Source organism: Mirounga leonina, unplaced genomic scaffold, assembly GCF_011800145.1.
Source record: "Mirounga leonina isolate KUSES-001 unplaced genomic scaffold, KU_Mleo_1.0 Mir_101595, whole genome shotgun sequence".
Taxonomy (NCBI): Eukaryota; Metazoa; Chordata; class Mammalia; order Carnivora; family Phocidae; genus Mirounga; species Mirounga leonina.
The window spans coordinates 1,258,076-1,274,371 of record NW_023270158.1 but is presented as its reverse complement, the minus strand read 5'-3'; positions in this window follow the sequence as shown (position 1 = coordinate 1,274,371).

Here is a 16,296-nt window from a genome sequence, read left to right as displayed (position 1 = left end):
TCACCAGGGGAAGGAGTGCATCAAAGAATTTTTCATGGAGAACATGGTATGGGAGCTGTACATTAAGACATGAATGAGTTTTTACCACATAGAATTGGTGGGGAAAGAACAGGCATGGTGATAATGACAGTCCGTGGTATATTCTGGAATGATGAAAAACCAGATGACTTAGATGGAAGATGACTGGAGCATGGTAGTGGGAGAAGAGATTTGGGTCAGATAACAAAAGGCTTGGTATGTTAGAAAAGATGTTTGGATTTTATTTTGTGGATATTTAGGACACCTCTTGGTATTGACAACATTCCAAAGGACAATTTACCTAGACCAGGGGTCAGCAAACGATAGCGTGCAGGTCAGATCTGGCCTGTGGCCTATTTTTGTATAGCCTGCGGGCTAAGAATGATTTTTTACATTTTTAAGTGGTTGAAAAAAATCAAAAGAATATTTCATGACAAGTGAAAATTATTTGAAATTCACATTTCAGTGTCCATAAATACAGCTTTATTGGAACACATTTCAGTGTCCATAAATGCAGTGCCCATAAATACAGGCCTACTAATTTATTTATGTGTTGTCTATGACTACTTTCATGCTACAACAGCAGAGTTGAATAGTTCTGACAGAGGCACTGTGACCTGCAAGCCTGAAATATTTACTATCTGGTTCTTTACAGAAACAGTTTGCCCGCCCCTGGCCTAGATAATAAAAATCTGAAACCTGTTTAAGAACTTTGTTTTTAATGGGGCACCTGGGTGGCTCAGTCGGTTAAGCATCCAACTCTTGATTTTGACTCAGGTCATGATCTCATGGTCATGATCTCAGGGTCCTGAGATCGGGCCCCACATCGGGCTCCACACTGGGCATGGAGCCTGCTTAAGATTCTCTCTCTCCCTCTATCCCTGCCCACCAACCCCCACCCCCATGCATGTGCGTGCACGCTCTCTCTCTCTCTCTCAAAAAAAAAAAAAAAAAAGATTTCTTTGTTTTTATTGATCACTTAAGGTGGAAAAAACCCCCACCACTCTTTAGCCATCTGGCCCCTTTTTACTTTCTACTCATTCACATTTCGTGAGGACCCAGTACACTGTATTAAAAATTCTTTAGAGCCCAACTCATGATACTCCATGACAAGTTTTTCCTAAGACTAACATTTCAAAAAGAAGACCCTATAAATAACCTATACTGGAGAAAAATACTGGAGTAAGTATAATACGTGGTATTATACTGTGACTTACCAGTCATAAAACATAGAGGTTGCATGTATGAGCATGAAGATAAATTTATCCAAGGATGGAGCAGTGATGTGTGGTATAGAGTGTTTCCCTCCTGGCTTTTCAACACAGACTGTCTCTTTCATAGCCAATGCTTATAAAATTTAGTGGCAGCCAGGTGCAGGTTATTATTTGAAGAAGTTCTTTTGCTTCTGGGAAATGAAGGGTTTGGAATAATAAGAGGTTGTGGGCTCGTCATTTAAATGACCCTGTTATGAAATAAGGGACTAAGTTTGCCACTTAGGCTGGCTTGCTACAGCATCTCAAGAAAAACTGAAGGGGTTTCTTTATCTTCTAGATAGAAACAAGTCAGAGAAAAACCTAAATATCACTAAAAGGCTCTTAGGGCTGGGCCTTCTCTTTTATTCTTTTCCCTTCCTCTACCACCTTGCAACAACATCATTGTCATCATTATAGCTGTTGTTTTTTGAACATACTAGAAGCTTTACAGTCATGATTACTTTTAGTCTGATCAAGGGTTTCACAAGCTGAGTATATCTTAGATGAGGGAGCTGAAGCTTAGAACCTTCACTTGACTGACACAGCAGAGCTGGTAAGTGGCGGGGCTGAATTTGAACTTTGGACTACCAACGCCAGAGTCTACGCAGTCTTCTCACTACCACACTGCCTCTTCATCCATGGGGACACACATAAAGATGAGTGAGTATTTTTTTTTTTAAAGATTTTATTTATTTATTTATTTGAGAGAGAGAGAGAGAGAGAGAGAGAGAAACAGCATGAGAGGGGATAGAGTCAGAGGGAGAAGCAGGCTCCCCGCCGAGCCGGGAGCCCGATGCGGGACTCGATCCCAGGACTCCAGGATCATGACCTGAGCCAAAGGCAGTCGCTTAACCAACTGAGCCACCCAGGCGCCCAAGTGAGTATTTTTTAAATTAACTTTAAAAATTGTGGTAGAACACACAGTTTACCAGATTAACAGTTTCTAAGTGTATAGTTCAGTATTGCTAATTATATTCACATTGTTGTGCAACAGATCTCTAAATCTTTTCAATCTCATGTAATTGAAACTATACCCATCAAACAGCAACTCCTCATTTCTCTCTTCTCCCAGCCCCTGGCAACCCCGATTCTACTTTCTGTGAGTTGGACTACTTTACATACATAAAATGAACTACTGTTCAGCCTTAAAAAAAAGAAAGAAATCTTGTTACATGCAACATGGATGAACCTTGAGGATATTATACTAAGTGAAATAAGCCAGTTACGAAAAGACAAATACTATATTATTCCACTTTTTTGTAGTATCTTCATATTGTTTTCCATATAGACAATTCATTTTACATTCCCTCATGGTGAGAATTTTTTAAAAGATTTTATTTATTTATTTGAGAGAGAAAGAGAGAGCATGAGCATGTAGAAGCAGGGAGGAGGGGCAGAGAGAGAGGGAGAAGCAGACTCCCCACTGAGCAGGGAGCCCGACTTGGGGCTCAATCCCAGGACCCTGGGATCATGACCTGAGCCGAAGGCAGACGCTTAAGCTTAACTGACTGAGCCACCCAGGCACCCCTCTCGGTGAGAATTTTTTTTTTTTTTAAGATTTTATTTATTTATTTGAGAGAGAGAGAGCATGAGGAGGGGAGGGTCAGAGGGAGAAGCAGACTCCCCGCCAAGCAGGGAGCCTGATGTGGGACTCGATCCCGGGACTCCAGGATCATGACCTGAGCCGAAGGCAGTCGCTTAACCAACTGAGCCACCCAGGCACCCTCGGTGAGAATTTTTGAGTGAATGTAGGCCTGGATGTTTTCATTGCCCTACATAGAGCAACAATACAATGATCCTAAAAGTCCCAGTCAACACTAATCTGGATTAATGCAAAGAAAAGGCCCATCAGAACCATGTGAACATATGAACTAGAGGACATTTTAAAATAAATGCCTTTTGTTTCATGCAGATATTGAGAAAATAAGTAAGTTTGCCATGTCACCTAGCGAAGGCTCTTGAGGGTTCTATTTAAGGAACAGAGAAAAATGGTATAAAACTAGAAATAAGTCTATCAGTATGAATCAAGTCCATTATAAGTGTCTGACATTAATTGTTTCCAATCTATGTAGAGTTTATTCAACAGAAGCAAACTTTGGCCCAAGTCTCAAATCATTCACCAATGATGTTAAATCAGTGGAATCTGAAATAGAGACTCTTAGGCATTTAAATGTCCTCTAAATAAAATTCAAGCAGTTGTTTCTAGAACTGATCCTTGACCTACCGTGGTGTGGCCATTTTACCCTACAGGCTGGCTTAGGTTAGCAGGAATCGTCATCTTTTTCATTTCTGAATCCATATTTTTCTTCATTTTTAAGTAACCATTCTTTAAGCTGCTATTGCTAACACGGTCAATGAATCTTTGGCATCACTTAGATTTGTAGGCCTTAAAGAGCCCTCCACAAATTATGTCAGCTGCTCCATCTTCCAGTGACATTGCCTTTGCCCCTCATCACTCACTGTATTGTTAATAGCTACCCAGACTCTCTCTGCGTACAGAAGTAGCTATTTTTTTTCCCTTGTATAAGTGAGGGTTGAAAATCTCCCAGGTGGATGGTAGGGAATAGAAGGGGGCAGAATATTTGGAATAATGTGGCTTTTTGTTTCATTGAGTTATAGAGGGTCCTCCTCATGACCCAGCAACTTTGCATGAGTGGGGGTGAAAAGGGGTACTATAATTAATTTTTATTTTCTCACAGCTGTTTGGCCTGGAAATTACAGAATCTTAATTAAATAATCGAGAAAGGCAGACTGGCTTGGAGCAATAGCCTGCGCCCGGGTAGCATCAGACATAGGATGAGAAGTTCAGAAGCTGAAGGGTTTTATTCTCTGCCTTGACAGGAAATCATTTGGCATGTGATCTTCGAAACTTCTGGGCAGTCAGAAGGGCTCAAAGTTATAGATGTGGCCTTGTGAAAAAGATTTTAAGGCTTAAAGTCATTAACATAGACTTTGTACCACACAGGGGATTTTGTGAAATTTGTACCAGATGGGGGAACATCACTGGGATAGGAATCAGGAAACCCGGTTCATATTCTGGCTCTTCCTCTATCTGGCTGGGTGACACAGAGCAGCTCCATTCTTGGAGTCTCACTGCCTGTCTGGAAAACGAGGATGAGCTTGGAATTTAGAGTCTTGCTTCTCAAACTGTATGGCTGAAGGAACAGTGTTATATTTCCAATTCATCATTGCCTGATGCTTTTGTGAAATACAGCAAGAATGAATTACTACAAATACCATGTGCTTGGCTGTTGACCATGTCCAAAGGCAGTGCAAGTTTCTAAATGCTTGCTGTCAATTTCTGTACCTATCTCACTGTGGACCCTTGAGAATCCCTTATTTTATTTTTAAGATTATTTATTTATTTATTTATTTGACAGAGAGAGAGAGAGACAGCGAGAGAGGGAACACAAGCAGGGGGAGTGGGAGAGGGAGAAGCAGGCTTCCTGCTGAGCAGGGAGCCCGATGCGGGGCTCCATCCCAGGACCCTGGGATCATGACCTGAGCTGAAGGCAGACACTTAATGACTGAGCCACCCAGGCGCCCTGAGAATCCCTTATTTTAGATGGGCACTGGTCCACGACCACATTTTAGCACCTGGTTAGGGCAGGGATTGACAAATCACAGCCTACAGGCCCACCACCTATTTTAGAAACCAAATTTTCTTAGCATGCAGCCACACCCGTTCACTTACACATTGTCTATGGCTGCCTCCAGTGCCTTGAATTATTGTGACAGAGACCCTGTGGCATCCAAAGTATTTACTTGCCCTTTATGAAAAAACAACAACAAAAACTTTGTTCACCCTGGTTTAGAGGGAGCAGAAAATAAGGGAGCTAAATTAATTTTCTAAGGTCCTTTCAAGCACAAAGAGATATTAATTCTGCCAAGATGCCTGGTAACAGGGAAAATTGGCTGTCTGACCCCAGAAGAGAAATAGCCAGAAAATGCTGTCCCTTCTGGTAAATTAGATCAGTATGTCCTATAAAGATGTTCTGTTCCAAAAGGAAATATTTCCTTTTTAAAATCCCTTTATATTTCCAATATTTCAGTGTATTCTATCTATGCACTCTGATTACATATATAATTGTATATTTAATCAGGTGGGGCCATTCAAGGTCAAAGCTCTGTCTAGATTTCTGGTTTATCCCTTTGTTAAATTCCTGGAAATGTGTGCTCTTATTTCATTTCTGAAACCTAGCCTATTCCTAAGTAATTATTAAATCTCTATTTGCTGCAAATACCTTTCTGGAATGAACTGCAATTTGTGGGCAGGACTTTGGAGGTTCTTTCTGGTTGAATGACCTTCATTTGTAGTTGTTCAGGGAGCCCTAGTAGTATCCCTTTTTACTACCTGAGCTCTAAACTCACAGGGAAAACAAGTATTTAGGATATTGGGAAAATGTGGTTTATATTTATGGACAACTGGATTTCCAGAATCAATCAGACTTAACTCTACCAAGTGACCAGTGTCCCTGGAAAACCACAAGTCTCTGATAAAAGGGTGGGCTGAGAAGTCATTTTCAGATGGAGAGGCCAGAAGGACAACACTAATGGATATCCCTCCATGTTGAAGGACATATCAGACATGGAGAGGACTAAATACTCCCAACTCCAACATCACTTAATATGAAACCTATTCATTGATTCTTCTTACTGCCTATTTGTTACAGAAAAGGAAACTCCACTAATTTCCCACTTACTGTCCTAGGTTGAGAATGCTGTTGCCACAAGGCATTAGAGTTCTAGAATTACATCATAATGATAAAATATTTGCCTTTCTCAACATTGTGGAAACTGGAAAGTGAACAGATGCCTTATCCTCAACCAACTATTGCCTAATACAGATCTCTTCATTTTTCTTCAACAAAACTGACCTAGCACCATATTCCTATCTTAGTGATGAACTCAGTTATCTATCTAGCCTTTTATGCTAGAAGTATCAAGTTCATTCTGGATTTTTCTATTCATCTAGTCATGAGCCTTGTCATTTTTATCTCAGATGTCTCTTGAAATCTTCCTCCCCATCCCCACCACAACTGCCTTAGTTCAGGCTATGAACTAAAAGCATTTAAAGTATATTTCCTGGGGGCACCTGGGTGGCTCAGTCATTAAGCGTCTGCCTTTGGCTCAGGTCATGGTCCCAGCGTCCTGGGATCGAGCCCCACATTGGGCTCCCTGCTTGGCGGGAAGCCTGCTTCTCCCTCTCCCACTCCCCCTGCTTGTGTTCCTGCTCTCGCTATCTCTCTCTGTCAAATAAATAAATAAAATCTTTTTTAAAAAATGAAGTATATTTCCTCTAACAGACACATTTTCCCCCCATGTCACATCCCTCCAGTTTCAGCACCTCTGAAGTGGACAGCTCCATGTACCCTAAAAGCATCTGACCTCAAGCATTGCTGTTCTTTTCTGCCTTAGGACCCCAGAGGTCCTCTTAACCTCTGGAAGGCACAACTGGAGGTGCTAGGGAGTTAATATCTGGTGGCAGCCTTCAACAAGTGAAGAGTCGCTGGATAAATGCATTAGCCACTGCTTCCCTTTAGAGAACTAACTCTGAGAATCATTCTACATGGATGCTCAGAGAGTGCCCAGTGGGTGTGAGTTTGGGTTATTCATGGTGGTAACAAGGTCATTCATGAAATCTTTTTATTGTATTTTTCTCATTCTTCCTGTTCCCTCATTCCTGCTTTACAGGACTACCTCCCAAGTAAACCACCTGCTCTCTAGTCCTTGTCTCAGGCTCTGTTTTGGAGGGAACACAAACTAATGTATTTACTCATCATTTATGAAGTTGGAAGGTTTTATTACTATTGCTTTAAAGATGAGAAACCCAAAGAATGAATAGATGAAGTAACTTCTTGAAAGTTTTATTTCTAGAACATGTCATAGTTAGAATACTTCCCAGTCCACTGTTTCCACAACACCAGTGTGTCCTTTCCACCCAAGATGCAAAGCGTTTTCCATGCAATACCTCATTTGCCAGTATAAAAATTCAGTGGTGGCAGAGGTAGGCATAGGGTATTTTATAACTCATTTGTAGAAAGTGCTCCCTTTGCAATTAGGCAAAATGGTAAATACTCATTAGATGAGCTTTGTTCAAGTGCTAAGGCCCATTTTTAGTGATTCAAAGAATGGAAATTTTATTAGCTCTTTATCTGTTTGTTTTCTGAACCATTCATATTACAACATACATTTACAAGTATGTTGCATTTCCTGAAATACAGCCAAATGAAGCACTTTATAAGCAAAATATTCCACTCAAATGATTTATTATCATTCATAAATCAATGAAAATGCTCTAAAGCTGAACAATTAAGCTTTCAAATATAAGTACTCAAGGTTGGCATCCTCGTTTAAAAAAATTCAAATCAGCTTTAAAGTATTAGCTCTAATTTCTGCTAAGCAGGGAAGAAAATCCCTATCCAACTGTGAACTATTTTTGCCTTTCTCAATCTTTTAAAACATTAGAATTATGAAGACAGAAGAAATTTTGCTTAGCATCCCAAATGGTCATATATAATGATCAGGAGCAGAAGATATTCTAGGAATGCCCCCTCAGCTTTTCTAGTCTTGTAATCACACACATGAAATGGGAAATTGGGCTAAGGAAAATGAGTAATGGGTCAGAGTCCCAGAATAAAACAGTATACTTAGTTGGGAGTTTTGAACATATCTTTTTAGTGAAGGAACTGTTTAGAGGTAGTGGTAGAGTTAAGGGATGCTGGGGCACCAGAGTATGGCAATATCAGGAGGCTGTTAGCACCCTTAGACCTTGTGAGGCAAAAGAGGAAACAGAACTACCAGGCACAGTGATAGCTGGAACCACGGAAGACATTCCCTCACACACACCCCTCCCCCCGCCATAGGGATTGTTGTCACAGAAGAATGGTATGGAACTAGGAAAAAGTCACAGAAATAATTACTTTGACCTTTTCTCTTTTTTTTAAAATCTCCTGTGCTCTGATTACTCTCCAGGTGACCCCCCATTAGCTAAACCCAACCAGAAGCCAGAGGTTACAGAGGTCTGAGTGATGCAGTCCATAGAAGTCAGCCTCCTGGGGCACATAGAAGAACAGAGAAAGATGGAGAAGAGATCTAGGGGCTGGTGAAGGAAGAGGGAGGTTTTCATTTTGTTTACTCACTCATGAGTCAAATCTGAAATATATACAAACAAAATCAGTTTCAGGGGTGCTTTGGCTCCCCAAAGGATAGGACTTAGACATAGCACTTACAGTGACCAATTGAGGCACATTTGAATTAGTTTTTAGCCTACAGTTTAGATTATCTACTAACATTTGTGAAAGTCTATACACATTTGGGTACATATTTATTTAAGCAGAGAATTGTGATAACTATTATAGGGATAGAGAATAATATTATTACTCTTAATATTAATATTTGAAATACTAAGGTTACACATATATTGGGTGACTGACTATTGCATCCACATCTCTAAAGTTTGTTTACTCAAATTAGACAAAAATATTTCATTTTTCCCCACATATTCTTGTTGAGAAAATGGGGAGATCACCAGTTGAGCTTCTAAGGAATGTTTTTGCCCTAGGGGACTTTGGCTTTTATCGGAGCGTGGTAATATGCTTATGAGTTTGCTGCAGTTCATTCATTTATTCATTCATTTCTTCACTGAACACTTTTTGAGTATCAAGCAGTGTGCTCAGTATAAGCAATAAATTGCAAAATGGTCCTTGCCTTGTTCAATATTACATGTTAGTTTGGGAGGTAGATAAGAAACAAGCAAATTCTTTAATAAAATATGTGCAGATTATGATCAGCACTGTACAGGAAATGAAACTGTGAGGGGATGAAATATAACTAGACAGAAGAACCAATCTCAAGTAGACAGGATGGTATTTTGAGATCCTTTTTGAGAAGAGAACATGACAACTAAGGCCTGAGGGATGGGGAGGAGCTGGACCTGCAAAGAGCAGGGGGAGGTGTAACCCAGGCAGAGGAAACAGCAAATGCAAACGCGTAGTGGCAGTAAAGGGCCTGGGTCTCAGGGCAATGTAGCTTCATCTTTCCTTAGGCCTGTGGGGTACTTCTTAAGTATAAATTTCTGGGGCCCCCATCCCAGACTCACTGATTCAGGACCTAGAGAGGAGAGTCCTAGGAAACAGGTGAATACTATCATTAGGAACATTTGGGAAACCCTGCCTGTAAAGAACTATCAGTGATATTTGGACCAGAGAGTAGTCAAGGAGATGGGGACTGAGTGTAAAGAATACTGGGTAATTTTGTTGGTTTTTCATAGTGCTCATTTCGGTGGTGTTCACCCTCTCAGAAGCAGCGATCAAAGTTAGCAGGTTCAAATGTATCAGACGACAACCTACTCCCTGGGCCCTGAGTCTGCCATCTGTTTTAGATACATAAGTCATCAGTGTGGTAGATGAAATTCCAAAGATATCCCCTCAAGATTCCAGTCCCCTAGTTGTTCAATCAAACACTAATCTAGATATTGTAGTGAAGGGATTTTGCCAGTGTAATTCTGGTTACTGAACCTTAAAATGGGGAGATTAACCTGGATTGCTTAGATTGGATTACCCAGTCTAATCACATGAGCCTTTACAAGCAAAGAAATTTCTCTGGCCAAAATCAGAAGAGAGATGCAACAGAAGAGGATGGCAAAAGACTCATTCAGAGAGATGCAGCAGAAACAAAGTTGTAGAGATTCAGGGCATGAGAAGGACCCGACCTGCTGATGTTGGGGTCGGGGGACACGCAGAAAGCGTAAGAAAGAATGTGGGCAGCCCCTAGGAGCAAAGGCCAGTCCCTGATTGATAGCTGGCAAGGAAATTAGGACCTCAGCCCTACAACCATAAGGAACTGGGTTGGGCCAATAACTTGAATGAGCTTGAAAACTGACTTTTCCCAGAGTCTCGCAGTAAGAAACCAGTCAGTCAACGCTTTTATTTTGGCCCTGTGAAATACGAAGCCAGGAAACCAACTAAGCTTACCAGGATTTCTGACCTACAGAACTGTGAGATGATACATTTGTGCTGTCTTAAGCCACTGGGTTTGTGATGATTTGTTATGGCAGCAATGGAAAAAATCCAGGAGATAACAGTCAAACTTAGCTCCCAAACTTAAGGCCACCTTTTATACCACCATCACTAGGATTCTCACCGATGGGTTAGTGAATTGAGCCATGCAGCAGTCACTTAACTTTTCTGAGACTCATGCTCCTGATTTGTAAAATGGAGATAAAATTATCCCTAAGTCATAGAGTGGACTCGAGACTCTAATGAGATGAAAGCGCTATATAAACTTTGCAACACCACACGAACATCTAGAGATTGCTTCCGTAGATTTGGAGGTGTCAGGATGCCTTTTAGCAAGGCGCTTGCACTTCAGCTCTCCCCATTGGTTACAAGCAGGGTTGCCTGGGCAGTCGACTTGGACATGGTCTAGGATGGTACTTGGAGTTAAGGGCCGAGGCATTTACTGGGGAGTGTTGGGGATCAGCACCTACAGAAGGGAGGGAAATGAAGCAGGATTGGGCTAGAGAGAAATTGAGCTGGGATGCACTCTAAACAAAGGGTCAGCCCATCCCGTGGGGGACATTAGAGCCGGGATGGCCCTTCAGACTTGTCCAGGCATGTCCCAGGGTCTAGGCCTTTATGCCCCCTGCATTGTTCATCACTGGATGAAGTTGCCCTCAAAAGAGAATGTGAGCTTGGTCCAGTCTATTAGATTCAGCTGAGACCATCCCTGCAGAGGGCTCCCAGCATCTGGAACTAGAAGTCATTCATTCCTGAGGGGACATCTGGGAAGTCCCTCATAGTGTTCACTACAATATTCCTGACCTATAAAGATCTATAATAACATGTTTTTTCCATAACACAAAGGAAACTGTATCTTCTCCAGGTACCATTTTGACTTCTAAATCTTTTGTATGGGTCAGAAGTTCAGTCTCCTGCAAGATAGATGGTGTTCTGCTATCAGTAGCCTACTTCCACCTCTCAACAGTCTCTTGAACCAGCTCATTCTTTAGGGCTTCCTTTTTTTTTTTTTTAAAGATTTTATTTATTTATTTGAGAGAGAGAGAGAGAGAGAGAGCGCACATGAGAGGGGGGAGGGTCAGAGGGAGAAGCAGGCTCCCTGCCGAGCAGGGAGCCCGATGCGGGACTCGATCCAGGGACTCCGGGATCATGACCTGAGCCGAAGGCAGTCGCTTAACCAACTGAGCCACCCAGGCGCCCCTTTAGGGCTTCCTAATACCCATGTATTTCTTGGCCAGATTGGAGCCTGCTTAAACACTCTAGCATATATGGCTGCCAACGCTGTGTCAAGAAAATAACAGTGGGAAGGAGCTAAGGAGAATCCCTTAGGAACCATCTTAAAATGCCTGTGGGCTAAATGCTTAAATGAACTGAACAACTGCTGGGGTCCCCAAGGCTCCGATTTCCTGTAGTAAAAGGGAACATTTTGTGCAGTGGCAGCCATAGGGTTCCAGGAAAAATTTCAGCAGAGGCCTTTTAATATTTCATTTTCTCAAGCCTCTTCTCTCTTTCAAATGGCATAATCAACTGGAAATGTCTTATGACCTTGGAGTGTTTTTATACCATACTCCAAGCCTTACGAGTTACCCTGGAATATGAGAGCTGAAATGTTTTGTTAATATGTGATTAAAAAGGAAGGAACTAGAGAAAGAAAGGAAAAGGGTGGAAGAGACATGATTTTTAAACCTCTTGTTTGGTTCTGTTCCCCTGGCTGCCAGTTTTATGCTTTTGGAATCAGCATTAATTCTTCCCTGTCTATCATGAATGTTACTGTTTGCCTATTCCAGGGAGTGGAAAAATGTTCACTTGCACTGAGACCTTTGGCATAATTGAGAAACCACATTTTGACAAATGGGATTTTTGGTAAATACACTTTTCCCCCCAGATTTTCCAAGTGAATGTTTTCCCCCCAATGATACTTCAAATAAGACATATTCCTCATTCTTAGGGAATTGTAGACAAAGGGAGAGGAAAACGTTCTGACTAGAGAGCATATAATCTTGATCTCTACCTAGATGTCCCACCGGCAAAGCATTTTTCCAAAATTGACTTCTTCACTATATCTGCTCCTCCTTCTGTATGTATTTACTGTTTTGGTAAGTGGCCCAAATACCCTCTCAGTCACCTAAAGTAGAAACTTGAGAATTAAAGGAAGTGAGGTTAGAGAAGATGGAGAATAGGAAGTTTTCCAAGAAATTAGGAAATCTAATTTTCTTTTTTTAAAAAAGATTTTTTATTTATTCATTTGAGAGAGAGAAACAGAGAGAGTACAAGCAGGGGGAGGGGGAAGGGCAGAGAGAGAGGGAGAAGCAGACTCCCTGCTGAGCTGGGAGCCTGACATGGGGCTCGATCCCAGGACCTGGAGATCATGACCTGACTTAAAGAACATCCAGCTCAGTCAAAGGAGGAAGGACACAGGAGCATGCAGGTTGACCCAGGAAGAAAGTGTCCAGATAAAGGGGATCAGAAAAAGAGACAAAATGGACAATTTGGAGATGATGTAGAATAAGGAAAAAGCTATCGGCCAAATATATAAAAGAAGATAATCAATTTAAACCTGATCCTGGGGACATTCTCCTCTGAAAGCCATAGGAAGGAAATGTAATAAAAGCTAATATTTATTGAGGAGTTCCCATGTATTGGCACTATATATTTTACATGCACTAATTCAGCAGCCCTATGAGGTAGGTAAAATTATTATCCCCTATTTTTTAGCTGAAATAACAAGGCACAATGGGGTTGTTCTCCTCTGGAGAACATCATTTGGTTCTAAGGTGAACAATATTTGGTCAAACCAATGTTAACAAAGCTTATAGGTTTTTAACCTTTAGGATCAATCTATAGACAAATCACAGGAAACTTAACTATGGTTATAATTCAGGATATAAATATTATCATGCAAGGAAAGGGATAGCTGACACTAGTTGAGGGATGAAAGGGAGGGAGGAGACATTGAAGGAAGGTTGGGGTACTCCTGTCTTTGTCTAATAAAATGAGAGAAAAGAGAAAGAGCTTGTGTTGGATAGCTCCAGACATGGAGATTTAAAGTGCTGTTGAACGTTCAGAGGTGACCACGCTTGTCACTCTATTGGGTGGAATATAGAGGGGAAGTGAGCAGTAGGTAACAGTGTTAGGTCTACATCTAAAAATCAATAAATTGTTACAAAATGCTTAAGGTTGATACATACATACAAAATATCAGTATAAGCAAATTATTGAGAAATACAGCAGTACCTATCAGACAAAATTAGAAATAGTGGTTTCTTCAAAGGAAGACAACTGCAGTGTTACATCATAAGCTCTTTTGTCCTATTGTATGTTTAAGTATATTACTTTGTACACATTAGTTTGATAAGCCAGAGAAACAGAAGATACAACATCAACAACATCAGCGATTTGGTTTCAGGAAAACAACATCATCCCTTACATCAAATGAAAGGTGGCTAATTGGGAGTCCATTGATACTGTCACTTTGATCTTATTTATTTTGTAAATTTGTTTTGATTTTATAATAGAATAAAAGCATGAGGATTTTATACCTAGTTTTATGTATGTACGTTTCAAAATATCACTGGAATAAAAAATACTGTAAGTCAACTCCAAGAGGCCAAACCATTTCTTTTGCTATCATTTTATCACTCAAGTTTGAGAAATACCACTTCACTGCAAGGGGTTAAGCTACCTTGGTACCAACTCATTACTCAAGGCTTGGTTCAATTTCATCTCTTCCGTGAAGCCTTTCCTCAATCTTCTAGGCAGAATTGATGATGATTTCCTTTGGGTCTCACTGTACACTGTACATGCATTTATCACAGCTCATGTCTCTCTTTATAGCATTGTTTACACAGATGTTTGGTTATGATTCCTAGACTAAAAGTGCTCATGAGCTTATTCATCTGTATCCTTAGCACCCAGCTCACACCCAGTCACATGCGAGGAACCCAGCATATGTTTGCTGAATCCAATGGGTGGTAGCAGCAATGATAGTCTCTTGGCTCTCAGAATCCCCTTCAAAGGTTAGCCATCAAATTGAAAAAGCACAAGTTACTTTATCCACCATAGCCTAAAAGCTTTTTAGAAGTAGGGAAACATCGAGATGAACTTTAAGTCTTACAGTTAGATTTATGGCACATTAAGGGCATCATAAAAAGAGTTGTCTTAAACTCCTCTCCTGAGTCTCTCTGTACCTCTGTAGAGATAAGGTAATGGTGTCATTCTATTCAGGTATAGTAAATATCGCTACAATGGTAGGATATCCTAGCATATAATGACATACCATAGTTAGTTACACATGATCAACTTTGTTAAGATAACTTGGCAACACTGAGATTTTTGCTGCTACTGTAGGAAAGGGGCTGAACAGATTTCCTGGCGCCATTCTTAGGTCCTATACAGTTTATCCTTCCCCGAGGTGAAAATGAATTTGGCTTATGGGTATGTTTACTTAAGAAAGCAGACAATAAATCTGCAATACTAGAAAGCAAAGAGGTGAAATTGTTGAATTTTTCTGAAAAGGCCAGATTCCAAGGAGGAAGTAGTAAGTTTATGGAGCAGTGTGTTCCTATGGGTTTTCATGGGTGGGATTGTCATTCACTGCCTCCTCTTCCACCCCCCCACCCCCCGTGTGTCACCAGTATGATCACCCATTCATTAATTCATTTGGCAAGACACCAATTATAAGACGCCAGTTAGGATCAGCATGTTGCCCGAGGCACCATGGTTGATTCACAACTAAGACGTGACCCTAATAAGCCAGTTAGAGTTTCGTGCAATTTGTCTCCTGACCAACCAGTCTGTGTTACTTCCAGGTTTAGGAACTGGCTCTGCCAAAAGGGAACATGTCTTTTCTATTGATTACAATTTTTTCAATGGAACTAAGTAATTCACAGGCAGGTATTTAAACAAAGGCATGAAACCTCCTTGGGAACCATTAAAGCTGGCTTAGTTGCTTTATTCTCAAGGAAAAAAAAAAAACTTACTGTGATCTCAATTATAGTACTTCCTCAAAGGACGGTACCTAAGACGAGCCACTGTGTATTATAGTTAAACCATTATGTGATACTTAACCCTCTGCACTATTTAAACTATTTAAATATCTCATTTTATTCCCGCTCCTGAAAAAAAAAGTTGATTTCTTTAAAGAACGAGGAATAAGCCTCTTTTCTTAAATCTTCTACTTTTTTAAGCTTGGAATTTCTAGATAGTGATCTAGTTGGAAACATCAACATTTAAAAAAAAATAAGGTTTATACAGTGCCTTCTGAATGTTCTTTTTCACAGAAATTGCTTCAAAACATTCTTAAGTATCTGCATTTGGCATTTATGGGAACTTCTTACTCTCTACATTATGTTTATAATAATAAAGTAGAACTTCTCAGCCAGGTGGCAAACCAGACTACCCGAAGAATACTAAGAATTCTTTTGCACGTATTTCCTTTCATCTGTCCTCTCCATTAGCTGTTTCCTTTAAGCTACCAATGCTTTTGTAAGTTATAAGAAGTCTCATTTGAAACGTAGGTATCAAATATGGGCTAAACGAAATATTTTCCATTCTCCTCAAGTAAGGCCAGGCATTATCATGTTAAGATATCCCCCCTCAGTGCCTTTGGGAATATATCACTCTTAGAACTCTGCGCTGATGGGTACAACCACAGGCCTCTCCAGAAAAGGTGCCATATTTAGACTTTAGTATAACAACACCTTTCTGTGAGCTCTGGGGGAGCTCTCTTAACCCAACACACGTGTTCCATTGTTTCACCAGGCCTGGTCATAAAATAGGGTCTTAGTAATAATTATGAAGGAGTGTATCTTCATCCCTTACTCAGAATTGGCAAAGCCAATTCTTCCCTCAAGTCCCTCCTGCTACTCCAGGAAAAACTCAGAATATTCCTGGAGCTGCCGCCCTCAAGTTCGCTCTTGCCCTGAGATGGCAGGGTCCAGCCTCAAGGAACTGTGAGTTCTTCTCAAGCTGGGGGTCGGGAACACCAGTGGTCATGTCACTGAGAG